Source organism: Falco punctatus (assembly GCF_963210335.1).
Source record: "Falco punctatus genome assembly, chromosome: 3".
Lineage (NCBI taxonomy): Eukaryota > Metazoa > Chordata > Aves > Falconiformes > Falconidae > Falco > Falco punctatus.
In genome coordinates, this window is record NC_137582.1 from 121,020,657 (window position 1) to 121,048,309 (window position 27,653).

A 27,653-nucleotide genomic window follows, 5' to 3' on the forward strand; every position below is an offset into this window, starting at 1 on the left:
TGATTTATAGAAATCCTTCACATCCATCTCAATTAATGCCAAAACCCCCCAAAACACCTGTTGCTCCACACTCATCTTGGTAACACTCCCCTCACAGTTCGGGGAGAAACTGTGTTTATGCACTGACATTCTTCAAACGAATACTTCACGTTGGCTGTCGTGCTACCACAACCAGCAGATGATAAAATGCTGTTGCTTCTAGATCACTGTGGTGTAAACCATGCTGTCATGCCAGGACTGCCCATGTCTAATAGCTTTCAGACAAGCTTTCCCTGTAGTGTGAGCTGGGTTAATACATGTGCAATTGGTTTTACAGAAGGACAGGCGTACACGGAGAGGTTCCACAGCAGCCTTTCTGCTGCATGCTGCTGCAACACCCAGATTCTCGCTTCAGCTTCCCCATCACCAGGACATGACAACCAGATCTAATACGATGAAGATTAAGTATGTGCACAGATTTCAGATTTGCTCCTCTAAATGCTACTTGCTGACTTACACCTGTACGTAACCAGGTCCATACTAGCCTCCTGGTTTTAATAATCATACTCTGGAGACTATTTTTTTCCCACACCCAGAACAAATAAGAAATGAACCTACCCACCTCATTGCTGCAAGATGCTATTTACTCACCTATTTAATTTTGCTTTCTGTGGTATAACAATAATAATAAGAGAAGAAATAAGAAAACAACCAAGAAAGAACAAGGGCATTTTGTTCATCTGTGTCAACATGAAACTGGGCTGGTAAACATCACTTTTAAAACTCGAGTAACTTTTTGAGTTTAAAAGTTACTTCACCTTCCAGGATTAAATGCATAACTATGGACACATGGGATTAAAAAAGCAAATCCAAAGCATTAAAAAATGCTAACTACCTCCTTGTCTGTGAGAAGCTACATTTTTTTCATATAAAAACCAGAAGAACTGAGACTAAGCAAATAATATTATAATAGCTTCTATGGCTACAGAATAGAGCATAAGTCTGAAATCTATCTCAATATCACAACGCATGCTTGTTAAAAGTAAAAGACTTGAGCAGCTGAGAGCGCCCATGTTACAAATGCTAACAAGACCGTATCACTTTCCACTTTAGGATTTTCACTGCGTACCACCCATGCTAGTCTAACGCATGCGCTTGATGCATCATGGAGAGGCAAATCCATCATGCTCTCAACAGCGACGATGTTCACATGGACCAAAGATGACCCATTACTCACAGATAATTTTAAAAGCTGTGGTGCTTCATCTCTTCATGACTCAAATACTGAAATGCATTACAAATCTGTGTGCCAGTCCTGGGTCTCCATTATGCCAAACTGTCCCAGTCCCTGTGTCAATCCTCTTTGATGGCCTGTATGCTAGAATGTATATGTGTAAGGTTACCTTTTCCTCAGAATCTGACAGTGTATAGACATTCTTTTGCAGATTTTCAGTTATTGCATTTCTAAAATGTTCAAAGAATAATGGAGCCCTTGAGCAAGCGCACATTGTTCTGGTATAAAATCCATGTATAGACAGAGAACCGTCTTGTTAAAATGCATATGGAAACGCTTTGCAGAACATCTTTGAAAAAAATCCAAGAGAGAAACAATATATCACAGAATAGAATGTATTCACAAGCATGCTATGCGTAAAGTGCAATTGCTGTGCTGCTGTTATTTTTTCAAATACATGTGAGTGTATTTAAATGATTATGGATGAAAGACAACAAAATACGAAGAATGGCATTTGAAAAAGAAGCTTGCCTTTCTCTGTTGATGTTGTTTGTGGCTTCTTTGAATAGGACTGCTTTTGTTCTTTTTGGATATGTACCTTATGGAGCGTAACAACACTTTCCTAAGAAATAAATGTTTCAAGCTGAATCTTCTAAATACCTTTCATTTGAAAACCAGAACATATAAATACGCCAGTGTCAGCCTAGTGAAGTCTGAAGGACTTTCAGATGAACAAGACAGGGTAAAATTTTCACCATAGAGTCACACAAAAATGTGCAACTGAACCTGTGGGCTTGTTCTCTTCCATGATGAATCTTCACAGGAAAACAGAGAGCTGATCTTTGCAAGATTGGACTCTGAGGCACTGCGCTGGCTGAGTGCCAAAAATACCCTGGTTATAAAATGCTACCATATATTTTGGGATTACTCTTTAACTGCTGAGACAAGTTACCATTGCAATATAATTGGTTTAGTGCTGTAGTCAAGATCTGGTCAAATAAAAGAAGACACTTTTCACACCTAAATGCTGGAATTTGGGATCTCAGAGATGCCTAACATGAAGTCCAGGCAGGACGTGCAGCCAGAAGGATCTCACACATAAGCTGATCAGTTTTGAAGAACATAGTCCTTTGGAATCTTTCTGAATTAATGCTCATTTTAACTTGAAAACCCCTGGGACTGCTTTGTACGCCAGCTTCCCAAGCAACTCAATGTAGTATAGAGGAGCATCTTGGGAACAACTCTAAAAATAGGCCCTCTGGTTACCACAGCAAAGTACCCAAACATGCCTGGAAATATTTTAGTGCAAACAGAACCTGGATTTCATTTTTTTCTATCCCATGTCCCGAGACCGTAACCTGCCATGATATGTCACAGGTACATATAATTAAAGTTCAGTATCTTTCCTCTACACTGAGCCCCATCCATCTCTTACACTCAGCTTGAACCTCATTTGCTCACAGCTGCCCGGTGTTTCAGTTCAGTCAAATGGGACTTTTCGTAACTCTGAATGAAAAAACCTTCAACAACTTTCTAATTTTGGATCGGTGAACAAACCTTGGAGCCCAGGCACTCTCCAGGAGACTGAGACAATTGACGTTAATAGCTGCACTCTACTTTTTACAAACCTCCTCAGCTCTGTGATCTTGGTAAGCTTTGCAAATACCAAATAAGCATTCGGATTCCCCCTCGAAAAGGGCATTAGTTAATAATAGAGCAAGATTAGTAGCCAGTGAGCAATTTCTGAGAGATGGCAGAAGAATGATGGGCCGCTGGACCAGGCTTTCAGTTCCCGAATATCAGCAAGGGAACTTCAGCATCTTTGGTTGCTGTTCAGCTACAGCTCAAGAACAAACAGCATGCATATTTTGTTACAATTTCTGCTTCTCCAGACATGAACGCTGCTCCCTCTGAAGGACCAACCTCAGCCATGCTGGAAAGCTGCCTCTTTTGCAGCTTGCCCAGGACTTTGCAGTACTGGAGTACAAACAGCAACAACAGCCCAACTCAAGATGGCATGGCCCAAAAGCACATGCATTTGTTTTGGATACGCTATCCTCTTAAGCTCCTGCCAAGGAAAAGCCATCAAAATCAAAATTACTCCAGGTGAGCACTGATTTGGCTTTTGCAGTTCCTGGAGCCAACAGGATAATGAGCAGGGCTGGAGATAGATGGGAGGCACAGCCTTCTTCAGACTCAGGCAGGGTGAAGGTCAGAGCTGTAACCATCAAATTGACCGAGATCCTGGATAACTACCCACCTCACTGCTGGAGGATGCTCTATACCCACCTACTTATTTCCATTGCAGTGGTCTACTAACACTTACTTAGTAAGAACTGAATGATGATCACTAATGCCCATGCCCTACAGACTCAAAACAGCAGGAGCTGCCAACCTGCTCTTAAAAATGTGGGTTCTGAGCAAAACTGCATAGGAAGGTGCATGGGAGGAATTCACCAGGATTAAGCTCAAAACAACACTCCAAAGGCTACAAAACTTAACCCCAGAAACTGTTAGAACAAAATTTTCAATGCTTACTTACTTAGCCTTCAAAGAGAGTTAGTGGCAGTCCAGTAAAAACACAGCCTTATCCTGGTAAGAAATCATCCACACATTTTAATGTGCCACCTGCATATACTGCGCAAATCTACAAGGCCCTAAATATAAACAGACAGCCCTTTCCTGGCTGTTAAAATGAACACTGCCTCAGCTTGTTCTCCGAGCAAGCCAAAATTATAGCTGCTTGGAGATCAGAAACATTTTGGGGCGGGACACTTTCTGCCCCCCACCTCCTCTCTTCTTTTTACAGTGTTTGTAGTTTTGTGAATAAGGCATTCATTGTGCCCAAGCCCCAAAGATACCCACCTTGTAGGGAGAGCTAATATTAGTGTTAAGTGTATTCCTGAAACCATCAGAAGAAAAGATGGCTCGTGTGGGATGCTAGAGATTCGGCAGGCAAGACAACATCCCTGAAGAGGCTGGGTCCTGTGCTGCACCTCTTGCTGGAGAGCCAGTGGTTTTGCATACACCCCACGTACACACTTGTTTACCTGTTCAGAAATCTTAGTTATTCCGGGAATGTCCAGCAGTGTAAATATGTGCCAGTACATATATGCCTGACCAGGCAGCTTCTGGGAGCAAAGTAAGCTCCCAGACGCAACTATGTGAGCAAGGACCGTCTTGAATTTCCATTCCAGGAGACCCCAAATCATTTTAAAGGCAGTAAATATGGAGCTGACATCTCTTATTACAAAATAATAGGCAGGTCTGGATGGGGCATGGAATGTTTGTCAGCACAGGATCAGGGGAAAAGCAAAAGAAACCTCCTCTTCACTCCAAATGATACTCGGGAGCACACGGCCAGAGGCGCGCGGCTTACTACCTGCTGCAGGAGAGAGGGACGGGCCAGTCACCCTGCATGCAAAAATCCAGAGCAACTGGACAAGGAAAGCAAAGCCCCCCTGACCGCCCTGGCTGGAGTGAAACCAGGTATATGTGTGTGTATATAGGTGCACATGTGCACACATATATATGTACATAGGTATTTATCTATATATAACCTGAGCACACCCTCCGTACCCTGCCAGCGACAGGCATGATGGCAGCAATGCTGGCAGGCAGCACATGTGGCACATACTCCTCCTTTCTCTTCCCAGCCTTTGCTTACATTTCATCTAGTCTACTCTGATTCCAAGGTTTAATAAAATTTAATCCCAGCATGTCTTGAATTAATTAATTAGATCTCGTTCCAAGCCACCGTGCCAATTTCTGCAATTACACTGTTACTCACAGAAAAGTCAGAGACCGGCTGCATCCATCCCCCGAGCAGGAGCAGCCACAGACCCACCAGGGCTTTCTGAGCCAAGTCGCTATGCAGCGAAGGGGTCAATTTCAAAGTGCTTTGATTTTCCTCTTCCATTATTTCCCCACTAGAAAAACTCTTGCAGGTATGAACAGTCATATAGTGAGGTCAGCTCCACTCTGCTCGCAGCCCTCAGCCACAGAGCAGGAGTCCCGTCCCTGCAAACTGAGTATTTATTCATCAAAATCAGTGAGTCAAGACCAATGGGTTACCTGGTATCACCTGATCCATGGGCTCCAACTACAGCTCTTTTGCCCCTTCCCTATGCCTCTGAGCTCGCTTCCCTCTTCAAATCATCCTCAGTGAAAGATTTTTTTATTCCCTGATACAAAGAAGCCACAAACCTATTTTTTTTCACCAGGAACAAGCTGTGGGGATTCAGGAGAAATAAGAATATTTCGACAGGACAGCAGCATTATTCCCTGTACTGATCTTCCCTGATAGATATTTCCCACAAACACGATATCCCACCGGACACTCCGTAGAGCATCCTCAAAGTGCAACAGCTACACAGTCCTCCCAACGTTTTTAGCTCTCTCTTCTCATCTCCTTCCCTGCCACAGCTGAGAGAGGAGCGATCTCAGGTGCTCAGTGGCCACAGTGGCAGGCACAGCATAAACGAACAGACACGGACCATGGAACAGGAGATATTTCCCACTGCAGCGCTGTCTGTTTTGCACCATTTCCATGCAGCGTAATTAATTCTGATCTCAGAAGAGTCTCATCAGTTTTGTCTGCTGCCAGTGTGCTGGGCAGGGACCCTGATGAAGTGCAGTTGTTTACAAACACATTAAAGCGTATTTAAAATCCATTGTTTCTCGCTCCAGCTGCCCAAGTACTTTTTACTCAGCTCCTGGACTTGTACCAAAACCAAAAATGACAGATTGCCAAAAAGGACAGAGACAGAGGGGTGGATGGAGGGAGGGATGCGAAGTGGCTAGACAACACAGCAGATGAATATATTATCCCACTGCCTCTGGGAATGGAGGTCAGAAGCCAGACCAGGCTGAAGAAACACACTGCAAGAAACACTTGCGAAATTAAAGGTCAGCAAGATAATGAGCTATAACTGCAGTCGAGCAAGAAGCATTTGCTGATGGAGCTGGCTCTGAGCTCTCACTGGAGTGTGGCTACCTGCTGCTCCCAGGGTGCCAAATCTGTCCCCTTCAATTAGCGCTCGCCGATGAGACAAAAGGCCTGGCTGTGTCACAGCGGGGCAGCGGCTGCTGCTCACTGGGATGCTGTGCTCCTACCCACCCACTCTCACGTTATTTCCAGACCAACAGCTTCTCCCCGAGAAAAGGCTGTGGCTTCTGCAGGGGCAGCACCACCATCGCCCCCCCAGTCCGTCCCCATCCCCAGCCCATCCCCGTCCTTTTGCTCATGCAGGGAATGCTGCTGTGCTGCCCATCCTAAGCGGCTGCATTTTAACACTGAAAATAACCCCTGGCTGTGGATCTGCAATGTGCCCCTGGGTCTGTGAACCCGGCTGCAGTCAGCATGGGATGCATCCCATGGGTAAAGCTGTACACTCTAAAGCAGGGAGCAGACAAACCCATTTTTCACTCGAGGACTGTGTTAATCTGTCTTATACCAGCCAAGTGACTCCCAGTAATTAAAATCCACCCAACACGGGTGCCAGACCCTGGGATGAGACTCTACGATATGCTGGTGGCTACTATCCATGCCCAGCAGCACAGCACCTTCTTCTGGAGGCTCTCCAAGAGCTCCATGAACAGCATCTTATTTCCACAAACTTCCCCAAAGTTGGGCAAGCAGCATCTCCAAGGAAGGTAAAACTTCATCAGCAAATGAAGCAACTTTGTGAAGGTTGCAAGGGGAAAGAGACACAGCTACAAGGGACAGGGAGAGCAGGCAAGGGAGGGTGGGATTTGGGTACCTGCTGGTCATGCTACTCAGCTACAAGGGGAGACACCCAGCAGCAGCTTGTTTCTAAATATTTTATGTTAGGCAGCTGTCGGATAAGGAGCCATAGGAAAAATCACAGTGCTGCATCCACATCTACCGGGTTTAGAAAATTACAGCCAGCACCTGTACAGGAGCACAGGCTGTTCTGGATGGGCAGCTACAAACAAAACCAGTGACACACTGTCAGCAGAAATAAAATCAAAAACCAAGATCAGCAGCCTGGATCAGTCCTTGCTCCTCAAAACACCTTTGTAAGTTGCCCTAGGAACTGCAAACCCCTGCGACCACATCACCTCAGAGGGGCATCAAACCTGCAGGAGCCCCGGCAGAAAGCAAATCCCATCACAAGGTGAGGCAGCGTGGGCATGGGCTCCAGCCCCCAAGCACCGCAGCCATGGGTTGGTGGCCCCCCACGCTTCCCAAATCACTGGAGCAGGCACCAAAGCAGTGCCTGAGCCTCTTACCTGTGGATAAGCCGCTACAGGTTCATCTCTCTGATACTTCAAGGAGACTCAGGTATTCATACAGTGACTTGGGAAAGGGAGCCTGGGGTAGAGGACATGAGACCTTAATGTAATGAGGCAGTTAAATGTATGCCATTTATACCACAGACACAATCACATCCTCTCCAACTGTGGTAACAGCTCAGATTTTTTCCTACATGCTCCCATCGAGACATTAGGGCTTTTCATTACTTGCCCTCTCCCTCCTTATCTGCATCCCCTTCTGCCGCTGTTTCGGCCTAACCTTTTAGGCATTTTTCTCTATGCTGTCCTCTTCTCACATAGGACCTGGACATGAGGACAAATAACTTTTGAAGAATATAATTGCATAGGTTTTTCTTTACACATGAAATGACTGATTTCCAGATGTGCAAAGACGAGGCACAGAAACCTGGATGGTGATGGGTTTTCTCATTCTCCTAGAATCAGACCCCAAATGCAAACTGGACCCCATCCTGACTGCTTCAGAGTAGGAAGATTAACATGAGCACTGCCCCAGGCTGCCTGCATGCCCAACCCTGGCCCTGCCCCTGCCCCAGCCTGCAACATGGTGAGCTGCTGTGGGCACAGCTCGGAACTGATCCTTCACTTCCAAGCTTGGGACTGGCAGGGCTAAGCCTTAATAGAAAACTACAACAGGTTATGGGAAGGTATCCAGGAAAAATAATGTTCAAAAGGCTGAGATTGTTTTAAAGCAGAGCTAAAGAACAAAGCCATAACACTTCCCCTGGAAGCAGGGAAAAGACGCAGTAGGAGAAAGCTGCCATTGGGCATCACTTCCCAAGTGCCTCCATCCCCAGGGCAGCAGCCCCATGTGCAGAGGTGGCTGCAGGCGGCATCCCCATGGTGGCATGGAGCATCCTCCGTGGCCAACTGTGACCAGGCATGCAAGCGAAGTGAGAGGAGCAACCGCAGCCTGCAGAACAGCAGCATGGGGGAATAGTGCCCTTGCATGACTCCTGTCAGCAGATTTCTGGGCACTTTATAGTGAGCCAGTAATTCTCATGATCTCAGATAAACAAGCAAGTGATTAACCCCATTTCACTGGTGTGGAAACCAAGGAAGGGAGGGCTGCAGCTTCACAGCCATGGCCGTACAGGGCTGCACAGACACCGGTATAGAGCCCACACAGTTCCCATGATCTGCCATCAGCACCACAATTCTTCCAGGACTTTCAGATACACCCGTCCATGGTTATTCTTATTGTCTCTTTAAATTCATTATTCTCATTACACAGGAGGAAATAACTACAGACAGGTCAGACTCTGAGGGTTTAATGGAACTAACGCTGTTAGGCCATCCAGCAATTCTTCATAACATCTCCTGCACCATGCCTTCTGCTGCCAGCAATTAGATAATTTAAAATCTGTACCCCTATTAGTGGCTTCTCCTGAAAGCACGTTGGCAGACGCATGCAGGCGCAGAGCTAGTAAGAAGTTACAGAAAACTCCTTACAGTGTTATTGCAAAAGTACCTATGCACAAAAATAAAACAGCAGGACAAAGCTGAATATGAACACTGAGAATACTTTAAATCACTGTGAGCAAAAAGCTAAAAGCACCGGTGAAGATGAAACACCCTACTCAATAATACCAGACAAAGAAAAAAACACATGTTAATCTTGCAACAGTCTTACAGTAAAATATTGTAATTTAACAAGAGTTAAAGTCCAAAAAGTCTACGAAATCAGTTTAACAACCCATAGAGGTTGTGAGTAAATGTTTGTTCTAGCATCACGACACAGTAACATGGACATGGGTCAATTAATTTCTGAAGCACTTGTGACAAACAATCATCCCTTTTTCTGCTAAATTCTGTTAAGAGACTTTGTTGCCCCTTTCTCAAATGTGAATTTACCTAAGGTTTTGCAGAGATCTATAAAGCCCCAGCTCGGATCTCTGTCATGTTCTGCACCTGCCCCCATGCTGCTCCTGGAGAGCCAGCAGCATTCGTAAAACACCAGAAAATACTCATAGCTCTCTCATTCAACACATATAAAACTCCATGCCAGTAAACACAAGGATGGCTCATGGGTGCTCAGTAGTGTTACAGAGCCCCATATACCTGCCAGCTTCCAGAAGGGAAACAAAGAGACATCTATGCCTGTCTCCCTGCTGTGGCTGGGTACTGCTGCCATGCATGCATGCAGAAATCTGCCAAGCTGTGGCTGATCCAGAAAGATCCCACTCTGCATTATTTCTAAACAGTCCTTAGCCATGTTTCTGCCGTTTTCTTTCCTTCTTTCCCTTTTCTTTCCTCTGAGTAGCAGCATCCAGCAAGGGGGATGGGGTGATCCCAATCATCACGCAGGGGAAGGCAGATAGGTCCCTCTCTCCGTCTCTTCTCCCCTTGGTTGGCATCACCACTTTCTCACCCTTGCAAAAGTGCAGGAATCATACAGTAGGCTGCCAGATTGGTGGAGCAAGTGAGGATCAAGAGCCCCCCAGGATGGGCTGTAATGTGAGAGGGGTCCCATCCTCCAGTGTATCTTCAACTGGGAGCTGCAACCCGGCAGGGATGAGTCCCCCTGCTCAGCAGGATTAGCCTGAGCAGGGTGCTAGAGACCAGTCAAATAGGAAAAAGGTTAACGGTGCCCATAGCGAGCCCCTTGCAACTGTCCCTTTGTCCCAAAGGCCTCCCGGTACACGCAGTGATATCATGACATTTGCTTGACAGTGGCATCACGAAGCGTGCTGCAGGGCTCAGCAGCCCGAGCCAAGATGCACCGCTCAGCCCCAGATTGGCTCGCTCCAGAGCCAAAATCTGTTGGGTCTCGTTCACGTGGCACTGGCTTGGCCAGTCCTCCCTCCCTAGAAGCAGCAACGTGTAGCCCAGGCAAAGAAGCAAGCTAACATTGCTGTAATTGCTTCCAGTCCCCTAACAAGCCAGTACAGCCCCGTGACACTGCGCTGCACTGCATAGACGTGCCCTTCATGTGGCAGTTTTGCAGCGGGATGACCACCCCAACGCCCCCTGGAAGGTGAGCTGACATTGGGGGTTGCAAGCCCTACAGAGGGTGATGTGTTACCATGCTTTGCTGCTTCCTTCTCACTGCCACTTCTCTCCCCCTGGTAGAACCCCCAGCTCACTCAGCAGTGCCCACCCTCACCCCAGCCTGGGCTTTGCTGGCCCCAGTGTGGGAGTGCATGTGCTGCCTGCGCTGCCACAGGCTGTGCCACAGCACGACATAACCGGGTGCAGCCGCTGAGCCAAGGTCGCCGGTCCCCCTGCTCCATCCTTCTGGTGACTGGCGAATTTAATTATGTGTCCATGAGCGCACGTGTGAGCTCCTGCAGGCTCTGCTCATGGAATGCATGGAAAATCTGGCTCCAGTACAGTGTTGCTCTATTTTACCTTCTTTACTGCTTGAAAAACATTTGGCCGTTGCTGGAGAGAGCCAGGCTAGACGCATACATTACAGCATGCTCCAGAAATAGCACACGCTGGCTTGCACAATTTTGCAGCTAAAAAGCTTCCTTTCAGCTCAGCAGCCTGTCCCTGTCCATGGAGCAGCTCTGAAGAAGGCAAACCCAGGGCTCCAGAGCCTGCGGCTTGGGATGAATCATTGCAGGAAGGTTTCATAACTTTGAACGCAGGTGAACAAAGCGTGAGCAGGTTTGATTTCCTCTCCCTCGCTGCCAGCTCCTGTGTATTTTATGCAAAGTGTTTAATGAGCTAATTTGTACGTTGGAGAAGAAGCTGTACGTCAAAGTGGAGTTTAGTGTTGGCCTGGCAAACGGGGCTGTCTGTGAGGACAAGCTTCCCATGAGTGCTGCCACAGCACATCACGGCCTTGAAGGGAGGCCAGGCTGCAGACCCAACACAGCTCAAGGCTTCTCTCTGGAAGCCACCACAGGGAGCAAAACACGATGGTTTCTGCTGATACAGACCACCCCAGTCCACAAAATATGTATACTTTATATTTTGGGTTGGATTCAGGGTAGTGATCTCTGGATGAAAAGGTCCTTATTTAGTTGGGTGGGTTCTGAGGTCTCCAGTCAGCCGTAAGAGGTAAGGGCATGTGTTGGAAATTTGAACCGATTTCTAGAACACTGCATGTTTACATCAAATTCTGTCCTTTTGGGGATGCCATCTCTGAATATAGGCAAAGCACCCCCCACAGTTATTCAGACATTGTTCAGTACAGCCTGTAAACAAGCATGAAATTTCAACTGCTAATGGGAGGCCAACATCACCTGCAAAACATGACTGGAAGAAATGTCTACCAGCACCGCAGTCCATGTCTGCAGACAGTGCTTTGCAACATAAACCTGCTGGAAGGGCTGAAATCATTGAAGAGCCCCCATACAAATTAAAAATCATGGTTGATACCAGGAGGTATAAACCTCCTACTCGAGGATTACTCTAGGATTTTCAGACCTCCAACAGCCTAGCTGCTGCAGCTGGTTTTGGACTATCACATACCTAGAAATCCCAAACAAATATCCAAAGCATTTTTTTCCTCTGTTCTTTCAACATAGCTTCTGGGTGGGAAAAAAGTCTGGAGTACCCTAGGCATCGGTGTTTGTGCTAAGTTAATCACAGAATCACAAGTTATTTTCTCCCTTCATATAATGGGCTTGAATTTGGAATATGACGGTCCAGCACAATCTTTGTCCACTAAACCAACACATGAAGAATTGTATGTCACTTTTGGGAGTGACAGGACACGTGTTTTGCTGGCAGATACAATGACAACATGAAACAGCATGGCATGCCTCATATCTGATTGCCTGAGATCACCTGCAGCCCCGAGGGCCCAATGCAGAGCAGGGGATGGCTTCGCAGAGGTGGAGCTGTAAGCCAGGGGACACGGAGATGTGCTGTATTAGGTCCTGGGCTCTATTCTCAGCTCTTCCTTAAGTGACCTGCTCCAACCTCTGTGTCATTTTATCTGCGGTGTGTGGGAGGAAAGTGGTCCCCACCCCTGCGCAGCAGGATGCGGCCCAGCAGCAGGCTGCACCACAAACTGCGCAGGGAGACCAAGCGCTGCCTACAAGGGGAAACCAGAGCCCCCTCCCCTCCATCAGGGCTGGGTTTATGGGAGAAACTCACTTTCAAACACACACAAGATGAAGACCAGCACACGAGGGCTATCGCATGCATATCCTGTGAAACACATGCTGGCTGGTAGATGTGCCTCTCCGTCTTTTCCCCTTCCCTGCAAGAAAACTTTTTTTTGGGGAACACAACACTGTTCAGAGTGTCCCCATCACTCTGAAATAAAGGAGTAAATACAGAGTATTGGTGTGAACCTGCTACAGGAGACAAATGCCGTTGCCTAGATATCATACCTTAACCAGAGCCTGCAGCTATAGGGAAGGGCTTCCTACGGCTAATGTGGGCTCTTCGCTGTTCACCCCCCCTGCTCTGACCCTTATCTGATTGCTGGCCTGCAGGTTACAGCATTACTTTGGATCACTTTGGGTCAGAGACTGAAGAGGCCATAGTCTTCATCCACGATCCATGACTTACTGCTGCCTGGTGACACCAGTAGCTTTACTGGTGCTGTTACCTAACTCTGATGTTCTGGAGACACCAAACCCAGCATTTACATTTCAGTCTTTACCGCCGTGAACTGGCTGGGCTGTTTCGAACACCAGAATAGCACAGAGCCCTGTGTGCCTCTCTTTTCCTACTAAGGCATTACAGACTCCTTTTACATAATTAACCCAGACAGTTTGCCTTACATACTTGATTTAGTGCTTTTTTTAGCAGGGATGGGGGGAAGAGACTGAAGGCAGCTGTTTGCCTCCTGGATTGCAGCAGAAGTTAGGTGTTTTTTGCAACCTGGAAAACAGAGTCCAACATTTTAAAAAAAGTCCTGGGTGGCTGTTATAGCAACATTTGCACGTGCATATGAGTGTGTATGTAAAATAGACACAAACCCAGGTTGTCATGGGCAACACGAGTCAGCTTCAAAGCCACCCCAAACTTGCTGTTTTGCTTGGTGTCATTGGAAGGCACCAGCCAGCTCCAACAAGGACCGGGAAATATTCTGCTATCTCCCTGCTGGTGCCAGCTGCTGACTGAGAGCTCAGCGCTGTCTCGCAGCTGAATCAGCTCCTTAAGAAGAGGGTAATTTTCTTTATCCTGTTTGCTTCCTCCTCCCTTGCAGGCTGCCACAGCACCTTAACCCAGCTGGGTAAGACAAGCTCATGGCTCCCTCCCAAACAGATGGCTGCAAGGAGGGTCCAAAAATAATCTAACCCATTTGCCTGAGAGTTTTGAGCCTGCTTTACTGATTGGCAGACCCTCTGGAGACCACCAGAAGAAGCAGATGGTCAAGACATGAGATCAGAGCTGGAGACGGAGATGTCAATCAATAGGTTGGAGTACCAGGCTCCAGGATGCAGTACAGAGCAGGCAGTTACAGCAGCGCTAAGCAGGCAAGGGTACACTGTCCCAGAAGGACAGTTGTTCGAGTAATGAGGCTGGCTGTGGAGTCTGGTTTTCACTTTAAAAAAATAAAAGAAAATAAGAAAAAAAATCACAGCTTTGCCTTGCTGCAAAAGTCATCCATTATATTGTTCCAGCCCTGGAAGAATGTGCTGAGCCTCTGTCAATCTCCCCATCTCACTCTCAAACAGAAGTAGGAAAAAAAAAAAAAAAAGTGAAAGAACAACTATTCAGCTGTTGCAGGAATAAGAGCAGGGCAAAATCACAGGAATTCACAATAGCTGTAATGCCTCTGATGGCAGGTTCTGTAACCTATTCAGGTTAAAAAAAAAAACCTATTCAGTATATCTTTCTGGGTGTTGCCCTATCCCAGGCTGCACTGGTACCCTAGATCAAAGCATCAAAGACAAGGAAGCAGCAAAATTGTCTTCTTCATCCCTTTACACAGGTTTTTGGCCAAACATCTTAGGGTGATGCTATTCCACAACATCCTCTGCACAGGGCTGCAATGCAAAAACTCTGGTCTGGTCCAAAAGCCCATTTAGGGTGGGGGTTTTGTGCTAAAAAATGTGGTCAAACTACCACCTGTCCAGGAACCAGCAATACAGTGCCTGAAGTCTGGAAGCACTGATTTGTATGGAGGAGTTAAAGGAGCCAAACATGCAGGTTTCATTCAAGTGGGAAAAAAAGAAGAAAAAAAAAGTGGGAGGGAATATAAATCTGCAAATAATTCGATGGGTGTAAACACTGGATTGAAAAGAAATTATCTAGGGAGTGTGTTTTCCTGGTAAAGTAGATGATGGAAAGGAGAATTTAGGCTGAGTACTACAAACACAAGCTAGCAGAGAGGAGACACATCTGAGACTGGAATATCTCCTAAGAAAGTGGTAGCAGGTCCTTTTACCGCAAGGCTGGGCAAAGCCCTGGAGAATGGGCTATAAGGCTCTGCTGAGCACCGGCTCCTGGGAGGAGGAATAAATCTGACCTGACCTGCCTCTTCCCCTCCGATTCCTGCATTTGTGGCAGCTCCTTTCCCCAGCATATTCCATAATGGCAAGGCTGATTTTTTCAGCCATGCTCACCCTGCAGCAGGACTTACCAAAGCCTGTTTCCCTGGGCATGGCAGCAGCACCGGCAACAGCAGCAGCATCCTGGCCATGTGCAGGCAAGAGGCGGCAGCAGCTGCTCTGTGCCTCAAAATCAACCCAGTTACCCCTAGCACAACACAAGTCCCAGTCTGAAAACCCCTTTTCCTGCAAGTACCTCAACTGCATCATCAAAGACAGCAAACAAAACCTGAAGACAGTATGTTCATGTCATTCCTGCTGTTTGGAGTTTGTCTCCCCTTTGGCTAACTGTATTAGGGACATGGTTTGCACCTATTAGCACCCATGAACTTTTCTGCTATGCCATGAGGTTGGAAACTATGGCACACAGCTGTAGCTCAATTAAAGTCAACACACTATTTTAATTCTCTTTGTGACTTACTCCGTGCATTTATTGTTGATGTAAAGTGCTGCATTAACAAACTTGGAAACAGAAAGCCTTTTTCTTTACGTAAAGCAAAAGCACCAGAAACCCGCTGCACCACTCAAAGCCTCTCTTAGCACATTTTCAGGCCGTAGCAGTATTTCAGCATAATTCAAAAGGCACACAGGCTTTGAACAGACCTCTTTGCAAAAAAGGCAGATGTTTGTGCCTGGGCATCCTGGGTCCCTGATCCCGTCACCTGAAGTGTCCCTGCAGGTGCTTGAGAAGCCCATCACACGCCTCGCCCTGCCTGACGGCAGCTTGTGGGCAGATCATCCAGACAGCAACCGTGCAGGTGCTGCTCCACAGATGGGCTGCTCGAGATGATGCCCCACACCCCTCCCAGCACCAGCTTGCAGGTGGCTATTTGCAGCCGTGACCAGAGAAACAAACCATCAGCTCTTATTTTTGTTTGACACTTGCCATTTTAAAGGCTTATGCCTACCCTTCTGTCAAAGCAAACAAAGACCAAACGCATCAGGCAGCCCCTGAGAAGTCTGGACATCTCTTAGAAAACAGAAACCCCCGAGCACAGGCTTCATGTTGGGAGCCAGACTCCTATTGCACACAGCTGACCGGGTAATTTTAGTTATCTGGAGAGTGCCAGGAGATGACAACATTTCTGAAGAACCGTCTGGAGAGACGTCTGCAGGAGCGGAGGCAGAGCACCCATCACCACCCCGCTAACTGGACAGTGCAGAGGTAACACCACGAAGGTGCATTGCTGGGTACCCCTGAACTACAACCCTTCCAGACACAGAGAGCACTTAGACAGCCTCTTTACAAATAAAACTGTCGTGAATGTAGACATTTGTTACCTCGCAGCTTTATTTTTTAACCCGCAGTGCAATGTTGCTGTAAGAAATTGAATACTTGAGCATTAAGTGTGTGTTACAGTGCTGCCTTATACAGCAGCAAAGTGATTAATTAAAATTTACAAGAGTAATCCAAATGCCTAAACATGTTTCTTGGCGGTAACTCCTATAACCCACTGCCAATAACATCTCAAACTAACGACAACCCCAAAGTCAACCTATGGGAGTTATGAAGAGTCTCTCTGAACTAAGTCAGTTGGTAACGAGAGAAGAATGAAGAGATATGCGATTCTTCAGGAAAAACAAGGCATGTAAATACAATAATGTCTGGGATGTCTGGCTCACACTGGGGATAGCCCCACCCCAAGTTACAGATACTGGCCAAAGCCCGGTTTTGTTACGTGTTATCCTGAGGCATTGAAAATGCCGGATAAAACAGCGCAACAGCCAAGTTCACATCCAGCTCCGCGATCTGTGAGATGCTGAGCACTTCCAGCTAGCACTAAGCCATGCCAAACGTCTGCAAAATCAAAGCTTAAATTATTCCCTGGGAGGATTTCTTCATAAAGCTCCAGAGGACACAGATATTGATCACGCTTCTTCCCTGGTCCCCCCAAATCCGCTCACAGAATATAATCCAATAACTTGATACTTTGGGTAACCTTTGAAAACCTAAAATTGGAATTTCCCAGGGGCAATACTTGAGACTAAATTAGAGTTGAGGTGGTAAAACTGGGATTAAAGCTGTTGATTTAAATGGGAAAAAAAAGATTCAGGAAAATGTCACAGTCAACTATGGCAGGTTTACAGAGGCGTGCCCCCTCAGAGCCGCTCTGCTCACTGGACGCTGGTTGCACAAACCACACGAATGAGAGCAGAGAGGCTCTTTAAATATGAATCTCACTGTGCTGTTTTCTTAACATGTTCCCCTTGCAATGTGTAAATAAATGCAAAATTTTTAGTGTGCCGAACTAATCTATACTAGCTGTTATACCAACTCCTTGTATTTAATTATCATCGCTAAATGATTTCAGTGTTTTCAAAGCACACTAGTTGCTTACTGGTAATGATTTCACTGCCATGAAATAAACCTTGCAATGATGAATGAAAATCTTACTCATGGAAACACAGCTCATTTATAACATTATTTTAGACACTTAAATTAGTAAGGATCAACTCAGTCCCACTGGAATAATAATTTTAGCAGCAGAATCAAAAAGCAAATGAAAAATAAAATGCCTTACCCCAAGTAAAAATAATTGTGCTGTCCAACCACCTCTCTAAAGATCCCTCCAACTGGAAAATTGTCATGGCAGAAGTCCTAGATTTGGGAAGGAGATCTTTACAGCTCCCATGAAAATTCACTCCATTTCACCAAATTACACACACCTGAAGATCGTCATTTGCACTTACTTGGGGCTAAAGTCTCCAGTCCCTCCTTGCCCCCTCATTGGACTTTGGGACACTGAATGCCCTGCTGCAGCCCACATACCCCACTCGCAGGGAGGCACGTGATCATGCCCTGCTTGCAAAAACTGCAACTGCCCCTTCAGGAAGGAGCACTGACTGTGGGGGCACACTTTCACATGCTCCAGTCCCAGGAGCTCCAGCAACCCATGACAATGCCCTCCCTGGGTTCCATAATACTGAGCAACGTCTCTGATCTTACGAGCAAGGCAAATATTAATTCAAAACTCGTAGAACTAAGACATCAGAGAAGCTGCATCAGATCAGTTCTGGCCCAGCTGGGAACAGACCCCAGGGCTGAGTAAACCTGGCGGATCTCACCCGAGCAGATACACCCCGCTTATGGCAGCAGCCAGCTTTGCTCCTGCTGTCTCGTGCCGCTAGACCACCTCTGTAAGGAGTCCTGCTTTCTGCCAGGCCTCCGCTGCTGGTGAAGAGCTGTTCAAGGGCAGCAGCGAATCCGAGTTGCGCACCTCATACGCCGCTCCCAGGCAGACAAGCTCGCAGAGGGGGGCACTCGCTGGTGCCACCAGTGTCCTGCGGTGGCAGCAGCTCCGCAAGCCCCAACGGGAGGGTCCAGCCATGCAGCCAACGCAGGCTGCTCTGTTTGCTTCTTCTAAAAGTCATTGGAAGTGAGAGACGGGCTTTAATTAAAGAATGTTTATTTGCAGAGTTGAGAAATGCCAAAATTACGGCTGGCTCCACAAGCTTAATTTGTTCCATTATGCGCAAGAACCAGGTTTGGCATATAAGAAAAGGTATTTCTTTTCTTTCTGTGTAAGTTTTATACGTCTGCCTTGTTCTGTTCCTGGATGGCTGATGGACAAGGTGGAGCAAGCCAAGAAACCAAGGCTAGTGCTATGTGAATACCAGGCAAGGCTGACCTATTATCTAGAATATCTTAATGTTTTTTTTAATGTTGTTTTAATGCAATTGCACGTAAATTGTCAGATAATCTAATTCAAATGGGACTATTTCTCCTCCTAAGCAATAGTTCATTGTCCTTAACAGCACTGAACCCCGGGTCTGCTCAGCAGAGAGGAATGTGGTGACTGACAGAAGGGTGATGACTGAAAGAAGGGCGAATAAACGGTCCTCAGACACATTCAGGCTCATTCTCACCGGGCTGTTAACTCCTTTACCTCAAGGACTGACCGCTGCATTAAAATGTAGTGTGGCCACTAATTTAGCAAAGTCATGAACTGCCCTGAGCTCTGATTTTGCCCACAGCCTCTGTATTTCAAAGCAGCCCATCTGCACAAGCACAGATGCTGGAATGTGACTAAGTGCATGACTTAAGTCCAATTACTTGGTTGTCAACATTTGCAGAACTTGTCTATCTATAGCTTCAAAGTGATATCCGATGTTACTAAGCATCTGTACTTCTAAACTTACTGAAGTTTTCACTGCATTTTTGTGTATTCTTTCTGGAAAGGAGGAGAAAAGTAGTGGCACATAAGGGTACGCACTCAAACAGGACCATCCTCAAGAACCAAGGCAGAACAAGATAGTGAATTAAAAGTAACCTGATAAATACCTGGGCAAGGAAACCTTAATGAGGGCAAAGATCTACAGGAGCTGAAAATAACAGATGCATTCATCTCTAACCAGTTAAGTAATTTTTATTCCATGCTAACTTTCAGCATGGTCCATAAATGTTCTCTTATAAAATGTTCACTTTCAAAAGTGACTGTCTCCCTGGGGATGCTGGGGTGTTTTACAGGCTGACACTAAACAACCCTTGCCCATCTGTCCCACTCCATGTCGAATATCTTCCTCCTCTGTTCACTTACTGAGTTTTAGTTCCACACTGACAACATACCAATTTCAGTTCACCACAGTCATGATTTTCTTTGCCCGGGTGTTTAGAAGATCAGTCTTTCCACATCCCTCAAAAGCCTCCAGTTCCTTCCCATCACCCCTTAACTCCCAGAACAAACCCACTCTCCTTTGCACCAGCACCCCGGGGAGAGAGAAGGGGTGCCTGCACCCAGGGCAGCGGGGGTGCTGCCTGCCCTCTGCCCAGGCGCCTACAGGTAGCAGCACTATTGTTGGTATTTATCACTCCTTTACACTTACAAGGGCATTGTGTCAGGACACCCATTCAAGCTCTGTTATAACTCCTTTTGACTGACAGGCAGAGAGTAATGAGTGTCATTGCCCGAGGAAGGCCAGATGAAAAGGAAGCTCTAAATAGACCTGTCAGAGAGATGCTAAAGAGACTAATACATCAACTAAATCAGCGCCCAATACATAAAAATCTTTTAATCTACCAGTCTTTCAATTTTAAATGTTTACCAAGGCCCAACACCTATAATACTGCATAGGTAATATGCTTTTTCTTCATAAATAATTGTAATGACTCTTCTAAGTATATGCCTGGATTTCTTTTCACAAAAAAACAAGAAAAAGAGGAGGAGAAAAGAAGCGGCAGGCTGCCAGGGATCCGAATGCTTCAGTAGCTGACAAAAGACAAGAGAATTTGGGCTGATTTCTTTTTTTTTTTTAAAGAAGCTTTGGAATGATGAATTCACAAGTTGTTATGGGAACTAGCAGCACAGATGATGCCCCAAAGGAGCACCGAAGAATGTCTCTAGGATCTGAAGGGATAATAATGTAACACAGGAATCTGTGATATGCATGGATTTCACCAAAATTGTATGACAATTTGTAACCTAATACTCACAGTGCACTGTCCGTGTGCCAGCATGAAGCCATTGCCCACGCAACACATCACACCAGAACTATGTGGCTGGGGCACTTGATGGTGCAGCTCTGGCCCTCTCCCAGCATCATCCCACCCCCCCACCCCCCTGCCTTGGGCCATCAGGAGAGTATCCCTCCTTGTTTGTTTATTTACTCTGACAACACATTAATTTTTGTTCACACTACGTCACATTTTCCAGGACCTCTGCACTTCCAAACTACTGTACTGGGAGCACATGCATGTACCAGGGAGGGAGGAGCATCTGCGCCAGCAGCAGTTGGGGATGCGGGGATGCTGGCAGTGAGGAGGACATGAGGGGCAGTTTTTATTTCTTTGGAAGGTAACTGAGGCCATCACCTCCGCACAGATGATACGTGCACCTCTCCTTCCCAGCCTCCTTTTGCATGCTAGGAGGGAATGTGAAGTTTGGAGGAGGACTGACTCCCTCTGCCCCCACTCCTGCAGACTACAAGAGCAATGAGTGCCCGGCTCTGCTTCCATCTTTGTGGCGGACACAGCATCTTGCAGCTTGGCACAGGCACAGGCATGCTGCAAGTGTTGGGCAGGCTGAGGGTTTTCCCAGCCCTGAGACAGCTAAAGCCTGAGGGTTGTTTGCAAAATGGGAAAATTTAACTTATAAACACCTTCATGCATATTTTGGCTTTTAAAGGAGAGTAACAACCCAGGCAGCATGGAAGAGCTCATACTGCATGGGTCACATCTAAACCTAGGGTTTACATATACGTAAGGTATATTGGATCTGTGGGTGATACATAAGCGTAGACAAGACTTGAATTACTGCAATTATACAGTGGTCTTGACCTCAGGCAGTGCTCACAAAACATATAACAGTATACACAGCAGGCCAGATCAGGAATATTCTCCAGTGACCCATGCTGTCCAAATGGCTTGGCCAAAGCACCACAGCAATGTAATGTCCTTGGGACAACCTGGCGTGGGAGCAGACCACAGACACGCCACAGTGACCAGTGACTTCCAACCCATAAATGGATTGAAAAGAGCTTGGACGTACCATGGAAGATGCAGGATCCCAGACACAACACTGAGATGTTACTGAGCTCTGTAAAAAGCAGTCTACACACGGATCCTAGAGCTCAGCTCCACCTGCCAGCATAACCCCTGAGCCTGTCCCCATGCTTTGCAAGTACAGCCCATGAGATATCCTGAGCCCATGGGGAAATGGTATAGAACAAGTTCAGAAGAAGAGTAGGGCAAAATCCTGTATCACCGTAGCTGATTATTTGCTCAGTATTGATGCCTGTGAGATGAGAATCAACTTAGTAAGGAGACTCTGCCTGCAGGTCTCCATGGGGGCTGTGGTCTGGAGATAAGAGCAAACCTTGCTGTGCTTCCTCCAGAGCTGCTATTCACATCTGGAAGGAAGTCCAGTAAAATTGTAAAGGTACCTCTTGATCTGCCTTCCAAAAACCTCTTTCAAAATGTAGTTTGCTGAGCTGTTTACGCAAATTCTTGCAAGCTGGCTTGACAGCATGCCTGTCTACCATCAACCATGCCAATCAGCGCTCCCTCACCTCCTGTGCACTGCCGGTGCTCTGCTGGGCAGGGGCAGCCTGGAGGGAACCCACAAGATCAGTCCACTTTCCATGTTGCAAGCCTGCAACATGGGCCTGCCTACCCAGAATACACTCTCCAGATCTATGCCTGGAGTACATTTATATTTGGGTTATAAATAAAGTGTGTGGCTTGCCCTTCAGTCCTACTTCAGTGTTCATGCCTTCTTTTCACCTGCCCATCCAAGTCCATTAGCCTGTGCTATTTTTCCAGCTGTCCTTTCGGTCTGTGCCAGGAGAGGGCTCTTGGTCTTTTTCCCCTTTTAACCTTCAGCACACCAAAAGTTATAGATTGCATCAAATGAGCATGAAAAGAAACATTTCCTGCACCAAAAGCTTGCAGAAGCCACATTAGGGAGCCCCGTTACTTATACAGAGGATAGAAGACTCATTTTTGACCTTTTTTTTTTTTTTTTCCTGCGCTAAAAGACTTTTCCTGGAGTTTGGGAGAACCAGGGAACTGAGGGTTTTAACACAGCACCTGCAGTTTGCATTTACCTAGTGATTTTCTGGAACCTCTTGCCAAATGTCTGGCTGCGTGCTCTTCCAGAAGGTAATAAAAAGCCTGCACCATGCTTTCTCTGCAGAACTACTTAATGGGGTTAGGAGGTTTGTTCTCAATTTTGTATTAATTCCAAATAAGGAGGATACATATTCTCAGCATTTGCTGTGCTTTCCTCTCTCTTTGCCCAAGCCACCAAGCCCCACTCTGTCTTTGACCAGCAGAACCAGCTCTCCCCCAGTCTCTCCTGCACTTAGTCTCCTGCACTGCCTCCCTCGGTGCGCTGTGGGTTGTGCCCTCCTCCCCAGCTCCCTGTTCCCCCCCGAAGCCTTGCCTCCCACCCACCAGCTTGGCCAAAGTGCCCCAGCCGGACCTCTCCATTGCATCGGCACAACCTGCTTGGCTCCTCGCTCGGCTGCACTTACACACACGCTCTCTGCCACTTCTACTCCAGTCCCTCAGAAAGACCCGGAGGGGGAAAAATGGATTCTTTCCAGATGGGGTTCACAGAAAACAGTCCGCATCCCTCCCGTCTTTGACAAAAGCTTGAGGGAACTTGGCAGAGCGCAGGTATCATCACCTATAAATTACTGTCTGTGGACTGAGAACCATCCCAGACTAGGAGGCTTTCTCAAGTCACATGAAGCATCATGTGCGCACTCATCCTCCTGACCTGGGGCCCTCCAGAGAGAGTTCAGTGGGTCATGCTCCGAGTCGGCCAGCTCTTCCCTGCTCTGTTTTCTGACTTCTTGAGACACGTAAGCCAGGAAAGAAGGAGACGCTGTGCAGCAGGATGACCCTTGCTGCTCCTTTGCAATGACCCTGCTGACAACTCCTTTGCAGACCTTTCCCCAAGCCAACTGGCCAAGACAGGTTTCTCAACAGACCTATCCATCTTGTGTTGGAAAACAAGCTCTTTCCATGACTTGCACCTTTTATGCCTGCCTGAAATCCAAAGCTCCCAACAAAAACCAGCAATCATAACTACTATCTACGAGCAATGTTATCCCACCAGCATCACTCTGTCACGGCTCCGCAGGACTGGTGGCACATGCTCCCTGCACCAACGTGCCCCAGGACCTGGGCCAACTCACCCCAGGGACCTCAGACCTCCAGCTGAAGGGAAAGGGCAAGCTAAAAAGAAAGATAATGCTTGCTGGTTGCTTGGAAATCTCATGTCCAGGCATCTTCCTTACCACAGTCTGCTCTGGGCACACATGGGTTCACCGCATCAGGCCAGTACCAAGGGCTTTGGACACGTTAGATGTAAAAGGGCATGAGGAAGTGTTACTCGAGGTAAGGAAGGGAAGTAGGCAGGTCATTCCCACCTGCATGGAAATCTCAGGGTTACCAAGATACTGTTTCATCCTCAGACATGATGCTTTATCCAAGCACGTCAGGATTTTTTAAGAGGGCAATTTGTCACTAGAGACAGTGCTTAGTGGAAGAGTATTAAGCTATGTACAGAGGGAAATACAAGTGTCGCCTTCAGCAAGTGGTCTGACCCTTGAGAGTAAGGGCACTGATATGGGATTTAAATGCTTCCTCTTGAGCAAACTTCATGCACCATAAACAGGACAGTAATGTGTCACTTTGGGCACAGACCATCTCTTAATCACACCTGCTGCATGATATAGGTCATAAAGTAAAAGTGATGGAGAGGCAGCTAATGAATTACTTCCTTTATCATTACAGAAACAACACATGAAGAGGACTGAAAGAAAAACCAGAAGGCTGAGATCCTAAGTCCAATATATGTTTTTTGCACTGATCAACCCCCCACTAATCTGAAGAGAAACTTGGGCTTTCCCTTGGAAACACTCATTGAGCAAATATTGCCAGCACAGGTTTCCTGCCCCCCAGTTCATCCCAGCCTGAGCGAAAAGTCAAACAAGCCGCTCTCAGTAATGCAGCAGTGCCCCTTCCATCTGCAAAGTGGGTTTGTATTTCTTCCAAAGAAATAAACACAAAGAAGGACAGACAGGCTTCCATCTGACTTTTATCAAAGCCTGGATGAAGGAAGACTTTCAACACTGCCTTCCAAGCAGCCCTTTGTAAAGATGGGAGGATGGGTAAAAATAACTTGTAATTAGAGTCTAATGAATCAGGACCAGTTGTCTAGCCAGCAGTGCATCAGCCTCCATGTGCTAGTTAATTGCTTGATCCTCTTTTCATCATGCAAGAGCAGCACGCCAGCAAATTCATGCTTGCTGCCCTCACAAATGGTTTTCCTTTCACTTGCAGTGCAAGTTCAGACTCCATTTCACCCCAGAGAGAGAGAGGCCATGACTCTGCCCGACAAGGAAGTCCAAGGAACCAGCGAACTCGCACAGCTCTCAGGGCTGATGCACCTGGAAGTACATTAAAGCGGCAGCATCTCACCCTGTTTTACCCATTTGTGAAGCTTTGTTGCAGCCAAGATTCAACCTTCGTAAGCAAGGCCAAGTGTTCTCTGTGGCACAGTGGGAATAAATTCAAACCACCCCAAAAATTCCTTGGCAACCAGCCCTAGACTTCAGAGCAGTATTAATTCAGTGCATTTCCATTAAATAGTTCTCTTTCCCACCCCTCCTTCGAATGTACGCGCAGATCTCAGTCCTGCTGTGTTACGGGACATGGTTCTGCGGGAAAGGAAAATGCCGTGGCATGCTTTGCAGCGGTGGGAATAATGAAATACCTGGGCTTTGCTTTTGAAGCTTGCATCAGCTCAGAACAGCATTTCAACTTGGCAACGTGGTTGCCAGCTCCAACAGCAGGGACCGACACTGCTGCTCAATAGAAGTGCCATGCAGATGAGATGCTTCTTCCGACAGACAAAATAATGAGTGCTCCATGATATGGGAATAAAATCCCTTTGCTGATGACTGCAGCGCAAATTTGCTAAGTTGGTAAGGAAAAAAGTTTTTTTGTTCTAAATGCATATTCCTCCTGAGATATGAAAATTAAACTGGATTTTTTTCCTTCTTGCATCTTAATAAAATTCCTATTAAAGATCATTTCTAAATCTTTATTCTATATCAACTAAATCAGAGAAGAAAACTGTTTTTCAATACAGAGTACAATCAAAAATAAAATGAAGCCCAGGTTCAGTTAAGAAAGAACAGAAAGGGTTATCAAAAATATAGTTTGCTTTACTTCCATTTTGCTTTATAAATAAAAACTATATCAAATAATCAGAGGTTGCATCATGCTTTAGAGATGTATGTGGAGCTGCTGAGATCTGCAATGAGTGTTTTCAGTCTAAAGGGTAGGTCCATGTTCAACACCAAAGACGACTTTTCTGTTAAACCCTTTACCATCTTCCCAGCTAAACTATTAACAAAACACATACAGAATGTATTCAAGATTTAGGTACATTGAGCAAAAAATTTGTCTTTTATTTTAAACATTTTCCCTTTTCCTGTCCTCTAGAAAATCTGACAGGGGAAAATAGTATGAATAATTCCTGTAATTCCCCTATAAAAATATGCAATACAAGAACTGCGAGCACATGCACGCGCACACCCCAGTGCAGAGCCCACAGCCATCGTTCACACGTCAAACAGCAAGTGCATCCCAAACACTGCTGCGTGCCCGTCTGCTTTTGCACAATTCACGTAACTAATGTTTCAGCACATACAAAGAAGCTCCTGACAGGACCGTAGCCCCGACTCATGGTCTTGCTTGATTTCAGCTCCATCCCTTCAGTCCTAGGTGCAGGGTAGGTTGTTGCCAGTGACCTGCCTGCGGTATGACCTGTAATACCATGAACAAGCTTAGGGAGCTGAGATCCCAAGGGATTTTGCAAAAGATACTGAAACAACTTATTCCACCACACAGGACAAAAAGCTGCCTCAACAATGTTGACAAGGTTTTCCTGGTGCCCCGTGGATCACAGTGGAAATCTGTGGGTTTGGTGGGTTTAATTTCCACTACCAGAACTCAAGAATCAGGGTAATGAATTTCCCTTGTTGTACTTAACTCTCCTGAGCTCCAGCATCACATTCTGAACACAGTTTCTCCTATATCCAATAAAAATCTGAGATAACAGCTATCTACTACAGCATATTCCTCAATGTACTCTGAATGGACACACAATATATATGCCAATGTTTTTAGGTTTGGGTTTTTTCTGGTCTGATTGCTTAAGGTATGCAAAAGAGGACCCACAGATTAGTTTATATATGCATTAATTATATTGCTACAAGGCATGAGGTCAAAAGAAGGAAGAGTAAAACGAACATTCTGGTTGGTTTCCCAGTTTCAAGCTTGTTATTTTTGGCTAAATTCCCTGCCTTTCTTTGAGAGTAAAGATCAGGTCAGAAGATGCCATCCCAATGGAGCAAAGCGCTTTCCTTTTCTCTTTTCTCTTTTGATCCTCCTTTGTTCTGCAGCAAGAAAGCCATGAGCTATTTCCATGGCAAAGAAGGAGGTGGATTCAATACAGTGATGCCTTTTATTCTGCCAAAAACAGCACTGGTGGCAGATAAGGGAGCAAGAAATGTCAGGAGCTGCTGCAGGAAAGGCAAGAGCCAAGCCAGGTACGGCCATGAGAGATCGGGCTACAACACCCAGGCTGGGAGGTGGCAAGGACTCAAAGGACCCAGACAAGACATGGAAACAATGTTGAGTTTTATTGGGTTTTAAGCCAAATTTGAAGTTTTCTACATTCCCCCCCAAAAAAACCTTGAGCATAACATCCAGCATAAGTAACATATCTGGCTGGCTCTGCTGTATTCTATAACTGCATCTGCTTTGGAAATGTAGCACCCAGGGTTAGAAACAAGGCTGCTGACCTCTGTCTTACCAGTGACTGTGCCAAGTGCACCTATACATTGTGTCCGTTGGCATGGGGGAGAGAGGGACATGTTTGAATGCATGTCTGGATGACCCATGTACAAGGTATATGGAGGACTTTACTGGGTTAGGCTACTTTATTACCTTCTCAGGAGAGATGGTGTGGTAGCTTCTTAAAGAACATGCAACTGGTTATTACATTTCCAGTAGTGAAGTAAACATGTCAGTAAATGAATAATAATTTACTTATTTAATTTATTAACAATATGGGCTAACTTCATGCTTGCACATTTCTTAGAATCTCAGAAATTTCCAAGCCACTCCAGCTTTTCTCACACAGGCTGTGTACCTGTGTACC

At 46.2% G+C, this 27,653-nt stretch overlaps 1 protein-coding gene across 2 annotated transcripts in view; it reads right to left on the minus strand.

The window, feature by feature from the left end:
* Window positions 1-27,653, minus strand: part of HIVEP3 (HIVEP zinc finger 3) — a 287,505-nt gene that overhangs the window by 134,355 nt on the left and 125,497 nt on the right. Inside the window, exon 1 of one of the 2 annotated variants that reach the window (XM_080379499.1) lies at window positions 7,469-7,485. The exons of the other annotated variant lie outside the window; for it this stretch is intronic. The gene's annotated coding sequence lies outside the window, so the exon portion shown is untranslated. Of the gene's footprint in view, window positions 1-7,468; window positions 7,486-27,653 lie in introns of those variants that run through there. 2 annotated transcript variants of the gene reach the window in all.